The sequence below is a fragment of the Barbus barbus genome, assembly GCF_936440315.1.
Source record: "Barbus barbus genome assembly, chromosome: 37".
Classification (NCBI taxonomy): domain Eukaryota; kingdom Metazoa; phylum Chordata; class Actinopteri; order Cypriniformes; family Cyprinidae; genus Barbus; species Barbus barbus.
Window position 1 is genome coordinate 14410314 of NC_136715.1, and position 27223 is coordinate 14437536.

Genomic DNA, 27223 nt, shown 5'->3' on the forward strand with positions numbered 1-27223 from the left:
TATACGTGAACATATCTTTATATAAAGTGTATATATGGTAGTTATAAGTGCATTATATATAAATGATAAATGTATGTATATGTATATGCATATGCATATGTATATGTACACACACTTAAATTTATTCAAACATTTAAAATTTATATATGTACATATATAACTACCGTATATACACTTTACACATATGTGTGTATATTTCTTTCACATACACACAAACATTGTTTGTTTGTTTGTATATTTATTTATGAAACAAACAAACAAATGTCTTTAAATCAGACTGTCTTTACACTTTTCCTGAGCAGATCATGAGAGGCTTATCACATCAATTTTGAAAATGTCCACGCCACTTAATAGTAAAGCAAACTATATAAATATTCACTGGCTTCTCCACGTGGTCTTTCTTAAACCCCCCATTACACACAAGTGCACACCCACCAGCTGCACTTAAGTTTTTCCTTCCCTTAAATGTAGAAAACAACCAGGAAAAACATTTGGATTTTGTTCAGCTTAATCAAAACAGACATAAAATATCCCAGAACGTTGACATCATTTCAACTGCTTCCCCAAGGCAGGCAGAGAAGGGTCTGCTTGAAAATTTGACACAAAGGCACATGCTGTGTAGGATGCAATTACAGTGATTGAGTGTAATTTACCCATGTAAGATGAAACCGGCCGGGCAGATGGAGGAGAAGCCGGAGACCGTATTCCAGCCAGTCTGCACATGGTTGGGATATGGAGCTTAGCTTCTCACCTTTGAACTGACTAACATTTAGCGTGATGACTTGCCATGCGAACACGCATTCCACATTATCATTGGTCGATGTGATCCTAGACGTATGCATGTGTGTGTGTGTGTGTGTGTGTGTAAAACACATATCTAAACCTGGTGATATATTTGTGCAAAAAACCTGTGCGCAAACGTTTTCACGATTTCTTCTATGAAACTATACACTAAAAGTTAAATTTAAAAAAATTAGTTTTCGAATGTTACACCACAAAAAAATGCTTGTAATCCTTTGTGCTTGTTCACTTCTTTCCCGTGAGAGGAGGAAAGGAGGAACAAAAGTTTAGGTAGCCTTCGAGACGCTCTCTGTCTCAAGGCGTCTCGTGGCCCTTACGGAGACTGACTTTTCACGGATTAACATCTACACCGATTGTTACCTTTTGAACAAAGCAGTTGAAAGGGAAATAAAGGGAATTACAGTCTGCAATGGGCAGTCACATGGTGGTGCAGCCAGGAGACAGAACCCTGGGAAAAGTCCAGAAATGGGGCAAATCAGAATGTAGAAAATGTGTGGAATTTAGTTAGGGTTAGGGACCTTCATCAAACCAGACACAAATCTTGGACAGAACGTGAGAATTTCTCAGAGTTGAACTAATCAAACAAATCAGGCAAGGATCAAAATAATAAGTGCAAATGTAAACTATAAAAAAAAAAAAAAAAAAAAAAAAAAATCCATAGTAAATTCTATAAATTAAATTGCTCAGATTTTTATGTTAAGAAAGTGTATGTTGTCTATAGATTTTTTAAAATAAGAATTTAGAAAGATATTATTATTATTTTATTAATAACAATATTACTTAATTATTATTATTAATTATATTATTATTATTATTAATTTTCTTAACTCTAATGTTAAATCCATGTCCATGCATCAGAAAACTGGAGTTGTAAAACTGCTTTAAGTATTTAAAAAAAGAGAAAACATACATCTAAAAAAATAGCTCTGTATGTTTATTTATTCATCAATTAATCCTAATGAAGCACAAGCCTTGTTTGTCTTGTACGCACTTTCAAAGAACATCCCAGTTATTATATCTTTGCATTTTACATTAAAGAGTGTTGACATGAACACCACAGGCAAGAAAAGCCTGAAAATAAGGCGTGCCTTAAAGCATGAGTTTTTACACAAAAAAACTCCCTAAAGATCTGCAAGCCCATCAATAATAGACATTGAGGCATGCATATGTAATGAGCAGAAGTGTGTGTAGTAGCAGCATATGCCAATTTGAATCCATGCAACTGTATATGCACAACCCAAATAGGACGTTCTTGAGGCAGCGCAATGCTCGTATGTACCTATAACCACATAATTTGGAAGGAGTCAGAAAGTGCTAAAATAGGACAGCCCACTCGGTTTGAGGGTCAACTTACTGTTCACACAAGCTCATGCTCACAAATCAAAGCAGTTTTTCCAATACTTAATCTTAAGGGTTGTGACTCGCCATGCAAGAGGAACTCAGTCCACGGCCGGCTGGCAACTCTATAAACATTTAACAGCCATTTGCAGCCATTCACAGCCACACTTCAGCCATGTGCGAGTCTGCCTCCTGGCTGCCCCGATACCTGCCTGCCAGGACCCTTCCTTTTAAGCTCAATCGTTACTGGAAGTGCCAGCCAGGAGGGATAGTGTGTGTGTGTGTGTGGGTGTGCGTCAGTTCCACTTCCAGCTCACGGGCTTCACCTCTCTGAGCTCATTCACCAGTGTGTGTGTTCTTTTAAAAGGAAAAAATCTGAATGAATACAAAAGTGAAAAGCGAAGGTCTTAAAAAATGCAGTGCCCTACGGTTACCATCAGCTGTGTGAAGTTGTTCCTCCACACATTGACATCAATCAGCATTGTGGGAGTTTTGATGAAAGCTTATGCTCAGCAGACTAATAAGAACTGATACTAATAACAAATAACAACCAAACCTGCTCACACACTCTCACCCAACCTGGAACAATATCTCATCTGCCAAGAGTGTGAGACCAAATAAGAAGTCTGTGTAGAGCAGCAATCTGGATTCAAAAGAATGATCTGCAGCCCCTGTTTAAAGTTTATCGCCACTGGCTGTAGAACAGCGATGGGCACACGACTACAAGGAGCCGTTCTGCACCTTTTCTTTTCTATTCCCCCTTCCTCCTGTTCCTTTGAAAGGTAACAAGCAGCATTTAGGCAGGGAGTGAAAAGAAGTCAATATCCTCTGGGGATCCAAGTGGATTACAAAATGTCACTTTCTCACAGTACACAGTCACAGAAGAGTGCACACACACATTCTCACACGGGCAGACAAACAATAATACACACTCACTGAGATACACATTCACACAAACACACATACAACAACATGGTACCAGCTGGCAGACCACTGTTATCATCTCAGTGTCCTGGTAACCATCAGTCTAGCAAACACACCGTGTTTCCTAATCTTTTTTTGTCTTATGTGCCCACACAGCTCCATCAATAAGGTTTGAGTATCAACACTAAGCCAGATATTTCCTTTTTAAAATCATATTACACACTGGGTATCATTTATAAATATAATTAATATAATTAAAGTCAATAAAAAAATGTATCAACAGACAAATATCTCAAAATATCTCATGACTTTTTAGTTCAATAAGTCAACATTATATTTTATCATTTAGCATTATTTTAAGACATATTATTAAATAAAATTAATTTTAAATTACATAAATGTTAATAGGCACATAAAAAATAAATTATGACAAAAAAAATTTATGACAACGTTTTTTAGTTTCTTTTGAAGTCAAATATATACAAACATATAATCCTGCATTAATATTAATGATAATGCTAAATTATATACAGTATTATATCACCTAAAAATGAATTAACATGAAATTGGTCATTACTTATTTTAATCCAATCTATAAAAAAATTATTTTTACTTTGAACTTTAATATTAATTATAAATACATATGAACAAATAAAAAAAGTATAGTAAATAATTGTGAAAAATAACAAATTGTGATTTTTCTTCATTTCTGTAATGCGTTTCATTTCTGTAGTGTGTAGATTACACCTTTACAGAAAATGCATGGCTTTTTTCAGCAAAGCAAAATCTAAATCTTCACAACGTGAAAAAGTGCTTAAGTACTCTTTGGGGAAATCACTGCCCTCAAGCCAATCAGAGAAAAGAGACGGTCCAAATCACACAACTTCCCTTGCAGTGCGAGCTTGCGAGTACACATCTCACGTCTAATTTTTCTCCTTACTGCGTCTTCAGACAGTCTTCCAGGAACAGTTTTTATTTTTAATTTTAAAGCTTTGCCAACAAGTTGGAACACTTATAAAGATCCTGGGACCGCTGCACTGGAATGCCTGCAGCTGGCCGCTGCACATGTCTGCACAACAGAGGAGGAGAAGACATGCAGCGGAACGCTACATTTCACATCAGAAATGTCTTGAGGGACTTCTGTGTGACGGATACGCCAGCTTCATGCTTGGTGAGGTCTCCACTGACCTTGTTTCATGTACAAGCCGCCTTACAGTCATTCAGCGCATAGCTGAACGTATTCCTGCAGGATATCAGATCATGTCAGCGGTGATACAGCAGACCTACTATAAGAGACATTAAGCTTTAATCATTATTTTCTATCACAAATTATTTACATGCCATTCTGTGCATGCATAAGCTGATCCTAAATGCTCTCGGTGCTCAAAATAATTTCAAACTTCTTTCGCTCTCTCAATAGGCAGAAGTCAATTAAATATTAAGGTCTGCTTTAGAAGGAAGAAAGGGGAAGCAAAGTTCAGGTCATCTAAAGGAATTCCAATTAACACCTTCCCACACAGCAATTAACTGTTAAAATAACTGATGAACAAACTGAAAATCCCTGGGAGTTCAAGATGCTGCTTTTCTAATTAATTCCTGAATCTCCTGCATCTTTTTTTATAATGAAACACCATTTGTTGTTTGACAGCACATCAATGCCTGGACGGGGCCAAATAAGTGTAAATAAAAACATAGGCCTTGTTTTGTCCTGCACCGAATGTACTTGTGACTTCTTCCAACAAAAATGTATATTTCTGCTGTCGTGGGGGAGCAACAGAAAGAGATGTTGGACATTAGAGAATGAAGCTGACAGCTGTGGTCGTTTTGTGTGTGTGGGGAGAGAGAGACTCCTCAAAGGGGAGCTAATTAATAGATAGTGTGCTCAGGCCTCTGTCACAGTTTTCCTGTCAGGTCTTGTGTAAAGAAAAAGAGGCAGAAAAAAAACAAAAGAAAAAGAGAAAAATGAAAAAAAGGGAGCTTGTGTACTGGATTTATTGATCCGCAAACTGCAAACATCAGAGACGGCTTTGAATTTAACCTTAAGACTGAGGTTAGTGGCGCTGACGCAATACCTCCTGCCATTTGATAAGACGTTTATTACGAATTGTAAATTAAACTTAGCCTAGCTATATACGAGAATGGGAAAAAAAGGATTTCGTTTGTTACATGGGAAGACGGACAATGGAGGAACTGAATTATGTGTGGAAAGAGATAGCGCACCATTAATTTAGTCATAGGTATGTCTTTTCTTCACAGTGTTTTTCCTTCTCTTTCTCGGACACTTGGCGTAGAGTAATGTCGGTAGTGGCTCTATTAAACAGTATGTGTAATGGACTGCACTGTTCATCTGCTTTATGTCATGCACTTGCTCAAACTGCCTTAGGGTGAACCTTTAACCACTTTGGATTTAAGTTCGAGTGCCTAATTACATTTTTACATTTTCTTGAGTGCTGTTTGTCCATGCCAAACTTGCCACCTCAATACATACCCATGTTTGATGTGGCAGGTTTTTCATGGGCAAACAGTTTTGAACGGTTGATATATCATTGCTAAGGTACTCAAAGTGCTATGGGGTTGCTGTAGGGTGTTCTGTATGGTGCCAACACCAAGGTCTCATGACCTTGTAACACAAATGGCATTCACTTTTTTGGGTGCTAATTTTGGGGTGAAAATGAGAAAAATGTATTTCAGCTGTGAAACGTATGTTAAATAATCTGATATTGTTCATTAAATCATATGGCCAAATAACAAGAGTGCAGTGTATTGCAAAATAAAAAGTCTAAAAAAGTGACTTTTTTATACTATCAATTGTGTTCAGAATCCTTTCCAACTAAGCATGTGCAATGGTATATGAATTAAAAACAGCAAATACCATTTTGTTCCTAAATTCTAATTTGAAGTTTCCTGAGGTTGTCGAGCTGTCAATCATAAATGATTAACAGTGTCACTGAAAGATTTAACATGCCAAGCATAACACCTAAATTATAATGTCGCAGGTTGACAGCGAGATTCACATCCCTGTCAATCCTTCCCCCAAAAATATTCAACAGAGCAGCCAGTGAAAGCCAGACGCTTATTTGCATATCTCAGACTGTGTGTAGTTGGACACCTTAGATAGAGGAGGCCATCGCTTTTGCATTTTTCTTCGTTTTAATATAGTGCGATAGCCATCGAGAAACAGAGCACTGATTTTACAAGCCCTAATACTGAAGCGCTTTATCAGGCCAGAATCCGACTCTTGTCAAGTGAAACTGTGATAAAGTCAGTTTCTAACTACACCAATCGATGAAAGTAATTTATTTACCTCGGGTAGGCAATTTCAGTTCCGTCTTAAGATGGCTGGAGCGAGAGAAAAAGAGAGAAAGTTTGGCTTGGCAGGGCTTTGTACGACGGCGCCCAAGATTAATATTCCTCTCATGAAACGTTCTCGGACATGTGAGGCGACTCCATAAACTGTGCCGGGGTTAATGCACGGTACTAAATCTACACCAAATCTCAGGCAAAGCGAGACAGGGGAGATGCAGTGCCACTATCATTCCCACCTTTTCCCCTCACCTGACGCTCCTGCAGAACCTGGCAGAGGCAGACGCTATATCAAAACCACCACCGCACACGATACGGCTCAATCAGAGGGCCTTGTTCGCTTAACCGGTGTGGTCCTCAACTCGGCTGGGTAAAATAAAAGGCACATGAATTACACATAATAATCAATACAAATGTGGCCACTTAAGGCTCATGCTCAGGTGCTAATGAATATTCATTTTCTTTGTGCTCCAGGCATTGGTTGTGGTTGTAAACCCATCACCGGGAAAGGGCAACCCAAAGGTGAGTAAATCAGAGCATTACATAAAAACGAGTGTGTGTGATATGTGTATGGCTCGTACAGAGAGCGTGTAAATTACAGAGTGCGGTAAATTTCAGAAAAACCATATAATCCCAGCAAGAGCATTAATTCATCACGTCTTTCATGCTTTCCTTTACGTCTCTCATGCGTGAAGAAATCTTTAACCAAGCTGTACGTTTTTGCATTTCTATTAAACACAGCTAGCCATTCAAAGAAACTACAGTACACAAAATCCCTCCCTCTCTCTCTTTTTCTTTACGGCCCTGGATGTCATTTACATGAATCGAATTGCTCTTGCCAACCTCGAGTCAGCCCCCATTTACGAAGCCCTTTATTTCTGCAAAAGACTAGCAGACTTCCCGACCCTCTATCTCATTTCTCTTTGCGGAGGTTAGCGCGATGGCTAAGGCATTCTGCATGGGAGAGGACAAGTCTTACAAGGTGGATGCTAAATTCAACCACAAGTTGGTGCTAGGACCTGTTATTAAAGCATGTTTAAGTTTGCGTTTGATTGACAGGACGGCTTTGAGAGAAAGGGTTTCTGCCGCTACAGCTGCTGTGGTTTTGTGGACTTGACAAACATAACCCTTTCTTTTCACTATTGTTTTTTCCCCTCTTTTCTGCTGCTCTAACTCCAATACAATGCTATTTGGGGTGGCTGAAGCAGCTGCGTATCTGTTGCCCCCCCCCCCCCCCCCCCCTTTCTCTTCCCCTCCCGTTCCTCCATTGTTTGTGATCTCAGTGTCAGGGACAACCGGTTTGATCCCTTCTGCGAGGGTAATTTGCCAGTAGCCTTCTGTTTCGGAGTCCTGATAGGGATGAGCCCCACCTGGAGAAAAAAAGGTCTAACATGCATTACAAGTGAGCTATTATTAGGGAACATAAAAAAGTAGCCTCCAATCATATAGATATTAAAAGAAAGTGTGTAATCCTGGCAATATTGAGTCATTTGAGCTCATGGGAGCGGTAGTTACAGTGCCCTGTCATTGTTTTCAGTGTGTAGTCGACACAGCGGATGGGATCTGTCCCGTCCCGGCCAAGGAGATCTCGCACCGCCGGCGTCATTAATTAACTCCTCATGCCTGTCAGAAGTAATAGAGCAACACGTTTAGACACAACAACGGGGCGGATGGTTGTAAAGCGAGAAAGTTGGGGCGAAAAACAAAGTAACTAAACTCTACGTGGTCCATTGCTGAACCAGCAGCCAATGAGTCAGTCGCCTTGTTAAAACAAGGAAGGGTTCGGATTTCAAATCCACTTCAAAAGCATAATGCAAAAATCAAAACCTGGTCCCCTTCCAGGAGCAATATAAAGGTTGAGTGAATATGGAATATAGTTTTGCAATTAAAAGCAGCATTTGGGGTGGATGGGGTGATTTAGTCGCAATATTAAAATAATTTGCATGTATGCACACAGTAAACCCTCACAACTAACACTTTAATCCCACCCACTTTAAAGCTGTCAATCAAAGTTGCCCTCTTTTTCACCTACAGCTCCACCCTTCCTGATGGGCGGGCCAACTTCACAGCTCTACTGTATCCACCCGAAAAACAATTCCACCCGAAACCTGATGCCGTCCACCACTAAGGACACAGACGGCTTGCAGACTCTGAAATTTTCAGGCTGCTTTGCTCGCAGTTAGTGTTTCGTACGTAAATGGAGCTTGGCCCCGGCATCCTGAGGTGGCCCCCATTTTAACAGTACACAGACTCAAGCGCTTAATTAGACTTCTGTGAATACACTCACAGCCACACTATTTACCATCATTTCTCAACATTTTAATGGGATCCAGCACAAATTCAAATAAATGAGCACTTCAGATGATGACTCCAGGCCTTCCTACTGTTTATCTACTACGGCCTCCCTTTTGGCCTTGGTGCCACTTGCATTGGTCAGCATGGCTCAACAATAAGGATGGCCTGCTGGCCTGGGGCTAGCGTGAGGGAGTTTCAGGTCAGTTGACCAGTCTTTGCATTAAATATCACTATTAATCTTCTACAGCCACTTATGCTTTGAAACCTTAAACACTTGGTTTTGATTCTACATTCTACACTGTAGTTGCAAAGTCATGATCTATCTGACAAACTTTTGTAAAGAAAAAAAAGGATAATATATACCTGCAAACACACTACTCACTCTTGCAGAGTCACAAAAGTTACTAATTAACAAACAATACTTCGGTCAATAGACCTTTAAAAAAAAAGAAAACGAATGTAAAAAATATTTTTGTAAAGTCAAAGAATTGTCAAAAAAAGAAAATTATCTGAAAATAATTTTAAAAAGATTATTCTTTTTGGTGGGGCCAGTGAAAATGTAAATAAATAAATTAATTAATTAAAAACTTTACTCTTCTACCCTGGTCAGACTATAAAAAATAAAAAACTGGTGCCAAGAATGAAGAAGTCCTCAGTGTGTGGTCATTTAAGAAAACTAATACTCAACAAAAGCAAAGCTATAATTTATACTCGCCTGCCGGACAAAGCCTGGAAAAGCTGGTGGAATGTTTGCGAGCTGCCTGGATACTCCTGGAGAAGCAGGGTTTCTTATTGACGCAACGGCTGAGAAAATAACACTGGCTTGTGTACCAAGCCCATGGCCAAATATCCTTTTATCAGAGAGTCGGCTTATACCCCAAAAGAGATGTAGGGAAAACAGATGACCAGACAGCAAGCTAAACAGAGAGAGAGGAAGTGAGTGAAAGACAGATAAATGGAGAGCGAGGGGAGATGGAGAGACCTTCTCTGCCGTGTTCTCTCCTTTTCATTTCATTTCCATCCTGTCACTCATGTGATAAAGTGGCTACATGAGACTATTGAGAGCAAGACAAACTACAGCCCAGGTCACAGCGTGCATCAACAGTCTGTGCCCCCGATACCTCTCCATCTGCTACTGTCCCGAAGCCTGGATCTCTTTGAAGACGAGAAAAAAAAAACTTTCCGTCTTCTATGAACGAAGGGCCATCTGGTATTTTCTGCAGAAGGTTCTTCCCTGGTACAAATTTTTAAACCAATCCGGCCAAGCGCGCGGAGATCTGTAATGGCTCTGACATGTCCCTGTGCTATGACCTCATCAGACAGTATGCAGAGCCAGGGCACAGAGCGGTGAAATTCCACCAGAAGGTTCCATTTGGCCCATGATGTCTCGTGCGACTATCCCATCACATACTGGTACTCGAGAGCGGGCACGGCTGACGACACGCGTCGTCAGCCCACTAACGTGACAGGTAGTGGGGTTTGTAATTGGAGCCGATCAGTACGCCATATGCCACTCGTCTCCTAGTGCCAAATCTCCGCCCCCACCCACTCCCACCACCCCTCTGATGCTTGGCACACTCTGGCTCCCACGGAAAAAAAATCCCTCCACTTCATTAAGAAAGTAAACACAAGTGCTGTCTGAAGTGTCTAATTAGTCCCCTAATTACTCCCTGCTCGTTACTAATGCAAATTAGATTACGCTGCTTAACTTCATCGTGTCCACAACGCCGCTGTTAATTGAGGCCTTTTGAAATTAAATTACTCGCTAATTAGCATATCAAAACCATTAATTCTGTGCCAGAGAGAAAGAGAAAAAAAACAACAACAAACGCCAAGTTTTGCTAATGAGTTTTGCTAATTGAATATGTACGTTCAATATTGAGTTTTTGCTAGCCGGGCCCCGTTCAAGAAGCTACTTAGCCACTTGTGCGAGCGAGTTCAAAGGGAAAGGAAGTCAGTCTCATGTCGTTAAAGGCAGCACTCGAATGTTTTGTCAATATTTTCTTGTTTCGAATCATGTGGGTAACGCTCGGTGAATGAAACAAATACGTCTTTAGTTGACATAGTTGACATTTGAAAAAAATGCAAAACACTATGATACAACTGCGCTAAAGTGAAATTGTCAAACGCTAAAAATTAATATGTAGCCGTCAAAAGATTTTATTTTTATTCTGTTTAGAAGGAAGTCTCTAATGTTCACCAAGGCTGCATTTATTTAATCAAAAATACATTAAAAACTGTAATATTGTGAAATATTAATTTAAATTAATTTCTTTCTATCTAAAAAAGCAATTTATTCCTGTTATGGCAAAGCTGAATTTTAAGCAGCCATTAATCTTAATGTCACATCATCCTTCAGATTTGGCGCTTATGAAACATTTCTTAATGGTATCAATGTATTGTGCAAACTGATGTTTTTTTACAGGATTCTTTAATTTTGCAGGAATTTATTTTAAACAAATACTGTTAAACAACCCCAACTTTTGAACGGTAGTGTACGGCGACATGATAAAAGTCTATTATTTCCTAAAATTTATATGAAGCTTGTATAAATCTGAGAAAGTGCCTTTAAGCGGAGAGCTGATTAAGCAGTAGACATATCAATTACCTGTTCAAAAAAAAATTAATTACTGAATAACGCTATGTAAGCTTTTCACAATCAAAAGTGAAGATCTCATCAGTTTTACCGCACTGAAAAACTTTCAAACTTTTAACGCAGTCATTTTCTTGTACCTTCACAGGCAGGCATCCATTCAGAATGAATACGTTCACGCCGTTAAATCATGTAATCTACAGAGGCGACGAAAGGCTTAAGAAATCTCAAGAGTCGTTTTTGCTTTAAATGTAAACGACTACGATTAAATTTAACACTTCCCTTTTTGGCAGCCCACCCCCACATACCCTTCAACCCAATATCCGTCCAATATGGATTTCTGAAAGACTCCATTCAGCGCTCTCAAAGTCTCATTTTAATACTATCTCCAACTTCTCATTTGAATACGGACCTAATGGAAGAGGTGTAGAAGAGAAAAGAAATTGAATAGTGAAATTGAGAGGTAGCCACACAAAAAATTAAATAACCGTGATAATTAGATGTAAAGATATTATAATTTCTTTACAGGGATGCATTGAAAATGCTGCTCTACAACATCTGGCCTAATTGCCAGAATTACCATATTAACCAGTTACCATTTGAGCAAGTTGATTAAAAAATTGATTATTCGTCTATTTCTTTTAGGAGTTTCTTAATCAAAATCTAACATCCTTGAAAAATTAATTTGAAGCCCCTCTTATCAGTTAATTAAATCTGGTTGGAAGTCATTTTTCTGTGAAGCGTGATTAGACAGCGCACTGTTCTGTACTGTTCGGGCCGCATGACGTTAGAAAACTTTTCAATGTCTCATCAAACATTCAGAAATAAGAAGAATAGAATTTCTTTGAAGGGCTGTCTCTTCTCTCATTCTTTTTCCCCCTATTTTAAACTATGCCTTTCTGATAAATTACACTATACCCGAAAGATCTCTCACTCTCATTAACACATTCTCATTACCAGGCAGGAATATAAGGAAAAGGGAAAAAGAAAGAAAGAGAGAGTGTGTGTGTGTTGGGGGACAGAACGAGAGAATAATACTTTTGCAGGATGGATGGCTGTATGGAATTATTTCCTCATATAATCCGGCAGTGTGTGTGTATATATTTGAGGTGTTTCTGAACTGCTGTCTCGGCTGGAGGTGAACCTTTAGCCAAATTAAAGAAAGAGGAGAAGCCAAAGATACAAATGTGCTTTTCAGACAAGCAAAAAAGCAGCTCTTTTTTATGAGCCTTTTAGTTTTTTCAGAGCAACTCTAACAGTACGGCATCCCAGATTCCTCAGACAGAGGATCTAAGGGGGGGCGATAAGTCATATTTGACAAAGTAAAGCTTAACACATATTTCATTACAATAAAATACATTGTAATATCAATATCTTTGGAACGTCTCTGTGGACAAAGTTGTCAAGAAGATAAGACAGTGCATGTCAGAGTCGGGTGAGAAGGAGGCTTCGGCTGGAGAGGCGCGTTGCTCTGAAAGTCAGCCAACACACACGGTGCTAAAACGATTTCGCCAGACAACCTTGGGATGAGCTGCTGAGGACGACACATTAATATACCGAGATAAAACAGGTGATGAGACACTAATTCTATTTTTTACTGGAATAGCCACATATATTTTCTTTCATTTCCCCCTCCTCCTCTTGCATTACGCTCATTCTTTATCTGTAAAATAGGGTGGCCAACTAATCAGAGCATTTATCAAATTCCTCACATTCAGCGTTTATTTTGGGCGGTTTCCATAACATGAAGTACAGAGTTTCCAGAGCTTGACTGACCACACGCAAACCTATGAGTCTTACTGACCACAGCGGTGGATAATAAACCCTGGTTGAGAACTAAAAAAAAACTATTGAACGTTTATCAAAAAGATCTAAACCTTAATGGAGACCTTAACGGAGGGCTGCCAGACTACTCTTCATCCACATCGTCTCCCTCAAGGTGTGAGTGAGACCACAGTTTTGCTTCCTACAGGGAGTGGGTCAATTAGTCTGATTAGGTGTTTATTGAATGATTGGGGGATGCTGATTACTCAACTGAGGGGTTCGGCTTACAGCCAGTCAATCAAGCACCGCTTTGGTTCCTAATGCAGCCACCTCATGTTTTTTTTTTTTTTTTCTTTTCATATTCGCCTTCAGACCTGTCAATTTTTCAGAGAAGCATTATCTGTTTCAAATAAAATTAACCTTTTGGACAAGAAGGAGAGAAAAGTAACGTAACCGGATGGGCTGAACACTTCACCTCTTTAATATTACAAAAAAAGTAACAGTCTGTTGTCAAAACATTTCAGGAAAAAAATGGTACTTGATTGGGCCATTTATGAACTGGTTCGATCCAGTTTTCAAATCAGAATCCAAAGTGAAACAAAATCCAAATTATCAAACATGTTGCCTGCAGGTTTTTTTTTTTTTTTTTTCAGGGGAGTGTGAGGGACAAGCCACGGCTGTGTTTTTGAAATTAGCCATGGCAAGCTGGTGTGCGGAAAGTGATTGCTCTAAACCGCGGAGCGTTACCGGGAGGGATGGTGGAGGTTTGCACTCGCAGACGTCTCAGCCTAATAGCACCCAGGAGATGTGCTGGAAACTTCTCTCTAGCCAGCTTTTTACAAACGCCCAGCATAAAGACTTCAGCCTAACTCACCGATGTAAACTTTTCCTTCTTCCCTTCGACTCCAAAACTGGATGTAGATGTATAACAAACAAACAAAAAAAATCTATCTATCTGCAAGTTTTAGAGAGTGTGATAACTTTTTTAGATTTACATGTTACTTTTTTTGCACACTGGTATTGTAGGTTGTTTTACTCATACCTTTAAAGCAAATCATACATTTACGTTAGTCCTTGAAGAAATTCTGCATTTGTGTTTTATCCATTACCAATAGATTTTAAAAATTTCAAAAGAAATCTGGGGGAGAGGCAAAACGAAAAAAAAAGTGACAGTTGATGTGATAGAGGAGAACAGCTCACCTGTGGACAGTGGTCATAATGACCTGTTTTTTTCTTATCTGCAGATTTCAAAAACATTTTCCTCTAATTGTTCTTCTACCTGTAGGAAATGAATTCAATTTTTTTTCTCTATGAACCGCACAGCAATTATGGCAACTAAACACTTAAAAGATCACACAAGAAAAAGTCCTTCCTCACGACCTATTCAAAAAACCCTGGCCTAGAAACATCTTTATGTGATAAAATGCTGCATGCAAACTCTTTAAACAAATTTAATCAGGTTTTAATGCAAGGAATAGGTTTACATCTGAGGCTTCAGCCTTTCATCCATTCACCATTTTATCTGATAAAAACGATCGCTTGATTGAAAAGAAATTAAGTAAAGATTAGGTATGCTAGTTTCAAAATTAAGCATATCTGCAACTTTTTTCATGTAGATTCCTTTAATAAAACCTGAGCATGGGTCATGACAGGAAAGGTAATTCAAATTGAAAGTGAAAAATTACCATAGAATGCCATGTCATCCCAATATCACAGCAATGCAATTCCTCCCCATAAAAAAGCATGTGTGCGTAGGAACATGAATTCGGCCATCATTCCTTTTTTAATTAAAGCATTCAGTCCCCTTTCAACGCGAGTTCAAGGATGCCAGGAGACTAATTAATTTGAAAAGGTACGATGTCTGTGCACAAATGTCTTCCGACACACAGATTTAAAGAATATGGAATAAGAGAGAGGTAAGAAAGAAAAAGTTCGAGAGGTCACACCACTTCAAGTCGCCCTGGTGACATTCGGTGATCAGAGTTGAAAACAGACCAGGGCTGGAGTTTGCCTTTTTGGTGTGTGGGTGGGCGTGAGTGTGAAAGCCTGGATAAATAGCTGCAAAGAGGACATCAATGGAAAACAGCTCAAAAATCGCTCATGACTTATTTATTTAGCTACAGCTAATTTAGTTCAAATTATATCACTATATAGTCAGTCAGCACCCATTGAAGCGCCGCTATAAAGTACAAAGTATATTAAAGCTATGCTGAAAAAGTGCAAGACACACATCGGCTTTTACAAAATCTGCCATTTTAATAATGTTACAAAAAAAGTGAGGATTGATTTGTAAGGTTTGCATTTTTCTTTTCACACTTACACACATTTATTTACATGCAATGTTAAAACATCTTCCTAAACAACTACAAAACAACATTTTAATTCTAATTTAGTTCTTTTATGCTGCTATAACATTGTAAAAGTAAATATAAAAAAAGCCTTAAACAGTACATGCAATAATTATTTAGTCTGCTTCAAATGAAATAATTGTGAATGAAAAGTACATTTTATAATATAAAAAAAAATAACATTTTCCAAAGCACTTTGTTTATTCATAAAAACAGAGCTTTAAAAAGCCAGTGCCATGCAAAGAAAAAAAAAGACTGGGAGTACATTAAAAAGTGTGTGACAGAAAGAAAACAAAACACAAAACTTATCCACTCCTGTGGAAAAGTCCTGGACTGCAGTGGTAATCCTAGGTTTAGCTGCTGGGTTATTTCCCAGGGAAGCAGGGGTACGGATGTAGAATCCCATTACAGATGTCAGCCGACTGGCAGTGACCACGAGGGCAGACATCATACCGGTACAGAGCCCCATCGTGCCCCCAACCTACCAGCAAGAAAAGCTCAACCGGTATGAAGTCTGACCGGCTCCCCTAACCCATCCACCCCTCATTCACTCCATGACCCTCTGTAGGAAAATACTCTCCCTGACTTCTCCCTTTAGCGCTCCGATGAATGGAGAGAGAGGGGCTGTCTGTGTGTGTGTGTGTGTGTGTGAAGGGGGGTTACTATACAATTATTCAGATAACAGCTGGGGATAATATAGTGGCAGATGTCCCCTGGTCAACAATGCACACAGACCACAGCCGAGAGCAAAACACGACTCTAACCAACGGTAAGCAGCGCTCATCACACATTTGAAAACTTTTATGAAAACATGAAAACATATATTTGCTCCTTCTTCAGAGCTATCTTAACAAATGCTGGTTTTAGAAAGAAAAAAAAAGTAACAAAATGCACTACACCAGTTTAGAATATAAACAATTAAATTAGTGAAAATAGTAATCATTTAAAAAAATACTTAGTTTTTTTTTTTTTTTAGGTTTGTAGTTTTTTTTTGTGTAGTTTAGCGCTAGATAATGTAGTTTTCCTTGCAGCGCGAGTGTGTTGTGCTGCGCTTCTCGCACTCTTCACCCTCCACCAAGACAAGACACTTCACCACAAAAGCGTCAGAGGAGAGGAAAAAAAGACAAGCCCTTACACAACACAAAGAAATGCACGGGTATTTATAACATGATATACATTTTGAAAATGTGATTTCTTCGGAAGGAGAATGCTAAGTGTGTAAGAAAGTTGTGTAGGAATCACAAGAGGGGCAGAATGCGTCAATCAAAAACAGAAGGACGAATCTGATTTTGTTTTACACATGGTTAAAAGATAATTCTGTCAGAAGATGTATCACGTTCGTCCATTTCAAATGCAAATAACTTAAGTAGGCATCCCCTTGTTACCCATTACTAATACCATAAAAGAAACCAACACTTCTCCATTCCGCTGCTACTTTACGGATTAGCGAATGAAAATTAGATGCATTTATATGGTTATTACTTATATGGTCACACAGTGGGGAGGGGGATTTATCCAAGCGTACAGTGCAGTGCCAGAAACTCCCTCAGGAACGAACCACTCGCACCTTCAGCGGCTGGGGGTGGATTAGAGTTTTAAACCCGGACTAAGGTTTACCGCGGCCGGCAACACTGACAAGAATTCCTCCCGCCATTGCCGCCCAACAAAGCCAGACAATGCAGAGAGGAATAAAACATCAGAGGTTTTCTCCTCTCCTGTTTAGGCAGAAGGTTTCAGTAATCACCATCGCTGTTTTGAGAGCTTAGCGTTTGCCGTCACGAGCGGAATTTTATCAGCGATAGAACTGGGCTTCTCTGGAAAACTTTCCTAAGACGCATTCAAACAAGCCGCAGCTGTCACTCTGACATCACGTCACGTCTTTTGTGACAGTGCCGAAAGTTTGCTCCCATCTCTCTCAAAGAGCTTTACTGATGCCCCTGCTCTCCGCCGTTCTCTGATGGACATGATGGCTTGTCAGCGTTACGCTGGGGTTTTTAAAATATACAGCGAATGGCGTTATAAAGACCTTCGCGGCCCGAGGGGGGAGACGGCTGACTGAGAGAAAATCCATAACACAAATACAGCTGTCAGCTGGAACGCAAAGTTAGCAGAAGCTGCTTCGGTGGCCACATGGAGCAAGTTTATGAGTTCAGGTTGCATCCTCCCTTAGACACCATCTAGGCTTCAACAATCAATACACAATGTTCTTCATCAAACCAACAGGTACTTGAATCATTTCAGACAAAAAAGGCTATTTGCAACTGGCGACTGACCGTACAGTGCACTAGTTCACTTTCCACCCGCATCTGCGGCCCCGAACTGCCAATAATCTCTCCTGAGGTGCTCGGCTAATGGATATAGAGAAGTAATGATCAATGTGTGAGACTCAAGTACTGTCATTTCCGTCCAGTGAACACCCTGCTTTTCCCTCTACCACATTTCCCCAGCTCATCGGAAATGGGCCCTTCCTCTCTCTAAGCAAACGCTAGGGTCATTCTTTAAGACAGTCATCACCTCATAACAGCCTGGCAATCTCCTGAAACCCGGCGTGAAGCCTCCCCAACACAGGAAACCTTGTGCGCAAAAACCAAAAAACTGCAAAAAAAAAAAAAAAAAAATTACACTGAGGTCACGGTAAAGAGAAACTGTGCTTAAGAGTTCAAGTGGAGATTTAAATTCACATGGGGAATAAATACACCATAAAAAAACCAACGCCTAGCAGCATCGTCGAGACGGCACTTCCGTGCTGCAGTCTGGTCTCTCTCAAAGTTGAAACCGTTAATGCCAGATCTTTTCGATATCTACTAATCAGATCAATATTGTCATCTGGAAAACATCCATCACTCTGGTCTCTTTTTGGGTTTTAATTTACAGACGCAGAAGTTGGTTGAAATTGCTTTAGTGTCCATTTTTTGTGCCGTTAGCTCCTTTTTTCTCCCTTTCAAGGCTCAGAGTTTGAGGAGAAAATGACACCACTCTCCGACTAACAATAAAAGCAGCCCTCACTGTCTAAAAACATACATAATTTATTATTCACATCCACAAAAAAATGCTCAGCCTAAAAAATCATCTTCAATTAAAACCACATGTTTAATCTATGGCTGGTGGCGGTTGCCGCTGGTCAGTGCCGGAGCTGGTGCATTCAAAGACGCAAACGAGCGTAAAAATTCCAGCCTGACCTTTCACGTAATGTCAGCTGAAATATGAAAGGGGGAACGTAGACATGACATATTTCACACAAACATGTTTCGGAGAGCAGAGGTGGCCAAAAGTACGGTTGACAAAAAATATTCCTAATCAGTTAGAGAGGGATATGTATTGCTCTTCAAAATGCTTTGGTTAAAAATGCACTTGTGTGAAAACTAACATTATTTTTGGAACGGTAAAAGAGTTTAATGGTGGAAATGCCATGTGAGGGTCTAAGGGACAGTGCTTCACGAGAACCAGAGTGCTTTGTGTTAAAACCACCCGTGATATTGAAAAACTTAAATTTACCTCTAAATCACTTGACTGAGGCTCACCTGAATTTGAAAAGAGAGCACGCGCACACACACACACACACACACACACTAAATGCTTTTTGCACAGCACACATCGACATATATTTGCATTAGCAGAAAACTGGTTGTTTAAATAAAGTTTCAATCACCAAATGTTCCTAAAATATGCATCAAAAAGCAACATGCCTAAATGTACACCTGGCATCAGGTTAGTCTCAACATCAACGTCCAAAACAAACACATTCCAGACCTTCTCTACCCAGAAAAATACCCACAGTGGGCTGAATACCAGCCTGCCATGCAATCCACACATTCATCAAAATAACATATTTAAACGACCTCCGAAAGTGAGGTTAGTAGTCTGTATAAACATGAAGAACAGCATAAAACAATCACTTATCACAGAACAAGTGATATATCAATTATAACCAGAACTCTAAAGTAGTCTGGTGTCCGCCGTTAGAAATGGAGTGCTAAAACTATCAGCTGAGGTGTAGCTGTTGCCGCTTGCAGCTGCTTGACGGCCATGCAAGTAACTAAATTACCCACTTTACTGCCATTTACATGCCCCCTCTGAACAAAATGCTGTATTCTTTATCAACTTCATGAATTATCACTTTTACTCTAAGCACATAACATCATTCAATCACTCCACTCATCTATCACACAAGCAGATGAAATGGAAATTGTATTCATCACTTTATGCTTATGTTCATCTACATTTACACGTCACATTTCAATTAGCAGGAAATCTGTTTATCATAAGAGGCAATATATCAAAGAATGGACATCATAAAAACAACTCGAGACAAAAGAAAAAGTGTTTTAGTTCCAAAAAAAAAAAATTTGTCTTGACACAGATGTGTATATAAAAAAACAAATTATTATTTTATGAAAGCACACTTTCATAAAATAAATCCCAAAGCCCTTTTATGTAAGTGTAAATGCTGCTAGTAAAAAAATAATAATAATACTAAGATTACATAATTAAAACACTGAAAATGTCAGAAACATTTTACTACATCAAAGTAAATAATTTAGCATTCTCCCTCATTGTTCAACAAAATGTTCATCATGTGATTTAATATAGGTACAGTTGCATTGTGCAGTAAATGTCAACAGTAAATTAAGCAAGGACTCTATTTTCTATTAGCTTTAAATTAATTGTCCAAAGCACCATCAATCAGTTTTTAATAACATGAGATTTACACACACTGCCAGATTATGAGGAAGGTGATGATCCAAATATGCATTTTTCTGTGACTTATGTAAAGATTTATTCATAAAAACCAAGTACAGAAAGAGAGCGAAATTATAGTGTACTTGGTTCAACTCCTGAGCAGTAGTTCCCTCTGCAGATTCACTTTTAATGCCCCGGACTGACATCTTCAAATTGTTGCTGGTTTGTTTTGTGTTAGTTTTGCTGTTGCGAGTGTTTGAGGATGAAACTAACAGCGCTGATTTGATCACGAAAAGAATAACAATCCGTTAACTGTACGATTTAAAAACAAAGGAAAAAGTTCATCTTGTTCATGCATCGGTGTAAAAATGAATCACTAGCCTAAATAAAAACATGAAGTTTTGCATCACTTAAGTTAGTCGAGAATCTGTCTCTTAATTCGTAGGCGAGGCGAAAACTGACCAGTTCAAATAATAATAATAAAAAATAACAACATGATCTTTTTGAAGTGCAAATTTTATATTTTTCATCTCTGTTTGAAATCTTATTTTGCATCTATACGAACCTTAATAATGTCACTGTATCTCGCTGTAATTGAATGAACGATTATAAATAGGCTAATCAGAGTTAATCTTATTTTTATTTAATTCGTAACATTTTTATTATTTAATTTTTTCAGTAACTCATCGGTACAATCGACACTAAACACTATAAATAAACGTCAGTACATTCGCTTTATTTCTCTTCACTTCCGCTATAATAAATTATTATGTCTTAACACAATCTTATATAAATTAAAACTTACCAGTCAGAAGTTATGGGTTATTTGCCTAAAATCATAGCAGTATTTGCTGAAGGCCTGTTAAAAACAATCAGCTTGACGGATAATAAGAAAAAAATTAAGGCGACTTGCATAAAATAACCGTAGGCTAATTTAACTTTTTAGTTTACGTGAATGCTTCGGTGTTTATTAACTTAAATTGTTTATAAGGAGAGTTTTGTTGCCAAGGCCAAGCAATATCTGACTTCTACATTTCTGTGGAACCAGCGTATGGTCTTTTGGGAGGGAAAAAAATACATAAAATAAAATAAATAAATGCACACTAACATAGATGTATTCCAAATTACTTTATCTGATCTGTCAAAAAGTTTTTTGCTTTTGTTTTGTTTTTTTTATCAATTTCAACGCAGGTGATAGCCTATTTTCAAACTCAGTTGCACACGTTCACTAAACTTGTCTTTTTCACGATCGTTGTTCATTTTTATCTAAAACATTTCCACGTTATTAATTATGTATTTTATAAAAAATAGGCAGATCTATAAATCATATTCAGTTAGGCTATTATTCTCTAGTACTGAATAATAACACGCTTTCATCTCTGGATTAAAAGTGTGAAGTTAAAAAAAAATAAAAAGTTATGTCGTCAACTTTATTGTGACACTGAGAGCTTTAGTATCCCATTTACAAAGATCTAAGCAAATACACGGACTCTAATATTTCCTTCTATTGATCTGAATAAAAGTGTGTGTGTGTGTGCGCGCGCGCGCGTGTGTGTGTGTGTGTGTGTGTGTTAACGCGTCCATGCATTCAAATCTGGGATACATTTTAATACCATAAACGCTTAATCTAGTGAGGAGCAAATAGGAAGAAGAAAGAAAGAAAAAGAAGAAGTAAAAAGTGGATATGAACCTGTTAGGATATTGTGAAGAACTCTACTTTCACTCTACGGCTGGACCATGTGGATGTGTCCTCCAGCTTTCGTGAATGTCCCAGTGATTCCAGAAACCTTCAGCAGAGCAATGCAAAAGGGAAAAAAAATCCTGTTCTAGTGATGCCTTCAGACCATTACTTTCAACGACAACTGTCTTTATTAGTCTTCCTTTCCTTTTTGACTGGCTTCCTCTCTCAGACTGGTCACTCAGTAGGCTGATAAGTGGAAACAATAATCGTGCACTAGCTCAAAGGCTGCATGGTCACAGCGCTCCTCAAAGTTCATGAAGAACAAGCACGCCGCTCTTTACGCCTCCTCGTCGCTTCAGGTCTTCTCGGTTTCTTTCAGTTAGTCACGCGGTGAGTTTTCGTAAAGTCCCAATAATGCTTCTCGCTGGAGTTTTTGGCATCTCGTCTGTTCCTCGCTCATTCGCAGAGAAATCAGTGTTGAATTACTCCGCTAGTGTCTTGTGTTGGCGATGTGTTAGGGGACAGTTTGGTTTACCGTAAAGTGTCTAGAACGGGAGCGCACACATCTTCTGCGCTACTGCTGCTGGAAGCACAACACAAAACCTCGCGCGCTGCAGGCGCTGATCTCTTCACCTGCGCGCGCATCGCGGATTTGGCCATTGACGTTACAGACGAGCAACAGATGTTAATCAAAGGATAGACTCACCACGGGAACCGTTGCCTGCTCCTCATCTACTCCTCAGAAAATATTTGTTCTTGCTGCTTCATCATTTAATCATACTTTGATTTGTTGCCAATAATTGTTAGAAAATTAGAATTAGTTGCTCTAAATGTTCTTCTTCATCTTACTTTTATAATAGTTGCCTAATTATTGTTTAAAAAGTATATAATTCCTGTTAAAATATTATAGATAGATATATAGCGAGATAATATTGTATAGTACATGTAATATATTTATAATTACCATAATATACATATATTGCTATATTACTATTGTATAAGCACATTTACAGTATGTGTGTGTGTGTGTGTGTGTGTGAGAGAGAGAGAGAGAGACCCTGGACCACAAAACGAGTCATGAAGGTATTTTTTATTTTATTTTTTGAAATTGAAATTTATACATCAAGCTAAATAAATAAGCTTCCCATAGATGTATGGTTTGTTAGTATAGGACAATATTTGGTTGAGATATAACTATTTAAAAATCTGGAATCTGAGGGTGCGAACAAATCAAAATATTGAGAAAATCTCCTTTAAAGTTGTTCAAATGAAGTCCTTAGCAATGCATATTTGTAATCAAAAAATTAAGTTTTGATATATTTATGGTAGGGAATTTACAAAATATCTTTATGGAACATGATTTTTACTTAATATCCTAATGATTTTTGGCATAAAAGAAAAATCGATAATTTTGACCCATACAATGTATTGTTGGCTATTGCTACACATACACCCTTGCAACCTAAGACTATATATATATATATATATATATATATATATATATATATATATATATATATATATATATATATATATATATATATATATATATAATCATTTAAGTATAAATGATAGGTGTGCAATTGTATTAATGTTATTATTGAAAACAATGGTTATGGCCATGTACAATGTGAACAAGTTGTTGATTTATGAATATCACTCCAACTTTTAATGGATAGTCAAGGTGATTCTTTATTGGTAATCTGTCATCTTATCAAAAATGTTCAAATATGATTTATTTTATGATCAGTGGAAACTTTCTCTCAGCAAAAATCCTCTTTTCCTTCAACCATCAAAAAAGGCAATCATTCACATCTCCACTGGACAATAGGATACGACCCCCATTAGTCAAGACATATTCATTAGAAAAATCAATAATCCAAAATGTAGCCATGCTGGCCTAAAATGAAAGCAGCAGGCTCATAAAACAATGCTGACTTCACTTCTATGTCCTGCCATATGGACCTCAGAGTCCTGTCTAAAAATAAAAACCTGACAAAACTTTAAGACTGTATTTATACCTTTAGATTTACTGAAAAAGTTATTTGTCCACTATTGCTGTGTGTTTAATCACATCAGTCTGGAAAAAATCATACACTTTAGAACACTAAATATTTTGAGGAACATGCTAAACTCTTTTGATCTTGTGTGTGTGCATGTTTGCAAAGTTCCCCATTAAGTTAACATGATTAAACACGCACACAGAATTACAAAACTTGTTTTGCCTCACGCACATGGTCAAGCATGTCAAAGTCTGTGGTCCAAAACAGATACCTTGAGCCCATGGTAAGATGGACAGAAGAAGATTCGGTCTGCTCGCTGTCACAGGGTTAAGATTAAACACTCTTGTGGTTTGTCCATCACAGGCTAATGAGGCACTCATGAAAGGATTACGAAGAACCCATAGGATGACTGGCTCTCAAACTAGCCTATATACAGTTCAGCTCATAAGCACACACACCTGCAAACAAGATTATAATATATAAGAAATACATATGGATATATAAGAAATAGATTCCCACCGAAGATCATTTTTAACAAATTTCCCTTGACCTTTCATTAAGCATTGTAGGACCATACACTGAAAAAAAAGTTACTTTGAAATAATTTTAACTCAAAAATTGCTAAATGTCACAAATAATTCGCAAATAACATTGAATTTAAAAATGACATTTTAAAGTACAGTATAAACACAGGAACAGTATTTTTTTGTAAAACATACTCCAATAATTTTGCCTTTATTTACAACTTTGAAAAATACTTTTTTACAGTGTACATGTATTTTGGTTAATGGAATAATCAATAGGATGGATGCATTGAGATCTATATTTCTACATGAAATACATAAATGATGAACTAATGAACTTACACATTTTTAATGGGAAAAAAATATGTATTGCGTTCACACAGACTCGGTAAGCCATTTTGATGAGTATTGTTGTGACATGCCATCATATGACCACAAGGAAGGTGAATTCTCACTAGGCTAAAGATCTGAATGTTTGTTACCTCATCAGTCCCAAAGCTGACATCAAAGCTGAGGATCAAGTCCAAAAGTATCAGGGTTATACACTGTTACGCTCCCTGAGAACCACCCATGCATTCTCAGACACACACATAGAGACAACTACATTGGATTTGGTTTATATTTTGGTAATTTTTACCAAATAAACTGTATAAAAAGAAACATATTGTGTACAGTGGACTCGATTTCCTCTCCAGAGCCCGGGGACATGGAAAACAACACATCTATATACTGTATGTTGTTTGTTTACTCGTTCGTCTGTTTGTTATTTTCAGACTCTGTTTCTCACCCCTGCCAGGCAGTGGGATATTTGGTGATGCTATCTGCATGTGTCTGTCTGTTTGTTTGTTTACTTGTTTGTGCTGTCATAATGTCCTTAGGGACCATCAACAAGACCGACGACACTGGGAAAAAACCTTCATGGTCTATGAGGGCATTGCTGGACTAAAGCAAGGACACTGCAAGCGAACAAGAGCCATGCAGCCCTTCAGACATATTACAGTCGAAGACAAAGGTGAGTATCTTAGTCACTGTAATCTAATAACATTCTCTTTTATGAATGAAAAAATAAAAACTCCTCAGCACTTTCATCTAGCACTTTCGATTAACATTTAAGAGCAGGCATTGTGGTTAATCAGGGGTAATAATTATCAAAGTCGACAGGTAATTAAATTAAACATAATTGGCTACACGAATTGGCTGTTCTACAACATTTTCCCCCACATAATTAAAGAGAAATATGTCAGTATTCAGAGAATGACTTAAAAACAAAAAAGGGTTTAGTCACGCTAGAGAACTTGATGATGCTTACAGGGTGCAGTAAAACTGATCAAAAGTAGTCAGCATTGAACTTTAGCGATCTATTTAGTCGGTAAACGAACCACTTTAATGGAATATTCTGGGTTCAATGCAAATTCTGCTCAATATTTGTGGTATAATGTTGATTACCACAAAAATAACTGTCACTAAAAATGAAGATTACAATGAGGCGCTTACAACGGAAATGAATGGAGTCAATCTTTCAAGAATTTAAAAGCAAAAATGTCAAATCTTATCATTTAAATTTTTATAAAATTATAAATATATCATTTATAAATATATAAATTATAAATATATTATTATAAAATCAATTAACATACTTTTTCTGCTAAAATGTGTGCATTATGTGAGCTCTAAATTTGTTCACATCACATTTACAGTCATGTTAGAGTTTTAGGCATTAAATTCTAAAATAACTTTACACAGAAAAAGTTTTTTTTTTCTTTTTTTTTACTAAAATCTTGCGTATTGTTTACAACTGAGCATTTTAATGTTTACAGATTGGCCCTATTCACTTCCATTATAAATGCCAGAATGTAACCAGATTTTGCTTCTTCTTTTTTTTTTTTTGTGGCATCAACATTATGCCACAAGTGCTTTTAATTGAGTTTATATATTGAACCTGACGTTTTCAGTGTCTGCTCTTAAATTAAATTAAATTAGAAGAGTTTGGGATTATTTATGTAGGTTTTGTGTCATAATCTCCACTAGTGAGATTAAGCTAAATTTAAGGTCATTTGTGACATGTGTCAATGGCCTAAATTGCATTTCTGCAGGCAGTGGAATAGACAAACACCACACACACACACACACACACACACAGTCCAACTCGGTTACAAATGACTCAGGCAGTTGCCTGAGTATGTAGAGCAGAAAGTTTAGTGTGAGTGTGTCTGCATTTATGTAAAACTGTATTTGTGTTATTAAGCATAAAAACCATTTAACTGCCACATGGGAGTAATGTAATAAAAAATATAAAATAAAAAAATGATTACTGTTTACAAACACATGGCAAAAGAAATTGAAACAGAACCAACTGCCCTTGGTATTTCATGGAAAAATGGGAGGAAAAGTCGAAAGAACTGTTTAGCAGCATTGAAACTGTACCTCCGAATAAGACACTATGGTGACAGCTGCAAGCCACTGTTTATGCCACAAGACAGTGGCAGTGTATGCGATACAAATTACACCGTTTGATTGGTGAGGAAGATCATAGACACACCAGCATGTTTTCATTAAATCGTCATAAATGTGTTTACAGGCCCAGCTGGCTTTGGTTAGAGGGTGTTAAATAAAGCACCGCGGTATTGTTTACTCCTCTGCTGCCGTGTTCTCTCTCTCTCTCTCTCCCAGGTCTTTCCCCTCACACTCGTCTTTTTGTCAACACTGTATCCATCCTCACATAAACCACATGGCCGAGCTGTCTTTGGGGAGCGGTAACCGATCCTAACGGCCCGTGTCATGTGAGGAACTTCATCTTGAATAAAGCTGTCAAAAAAAAAACCCCAGATCAGTCGGGAAGGAAAAAAGGAACCGGGATGAGGCCGCCGTTTAACGAGCTGTTTTAAGGTGCCGCGTTTTTCAAACTGAAAAAAGGGTTCAAATCTAGCCTGAGGCCACTTAGCAGCTGACCGACTCGCCCGGCTCGACGC

At 38.1% G+C, this 27223-nt stretch overlaps 1 protein-coding gene across 1 annotated transcript in view; it reads right to left on the bottom strand.

Annotated features, from left to right (window-relative positions):
• Positions 1 to 22222, bottom strand: part of LOC306856785 (forkhead box protein P4-like) — a 127988-nt gene extending 105766 nt beyond the window's left edge. The window contains exon 1 of the mRNA XM_079396254.1: positions 21737 to 22222. The gene's annotated coding sequence lies outside the window, so the exon portion shown is untranslated. The remainder of the gene's footprint in view (positions 1 to 21736) is intronic.
• Between the last annotated feature and the right edge of the window lie 5001 nt (positions 22223 to 27223).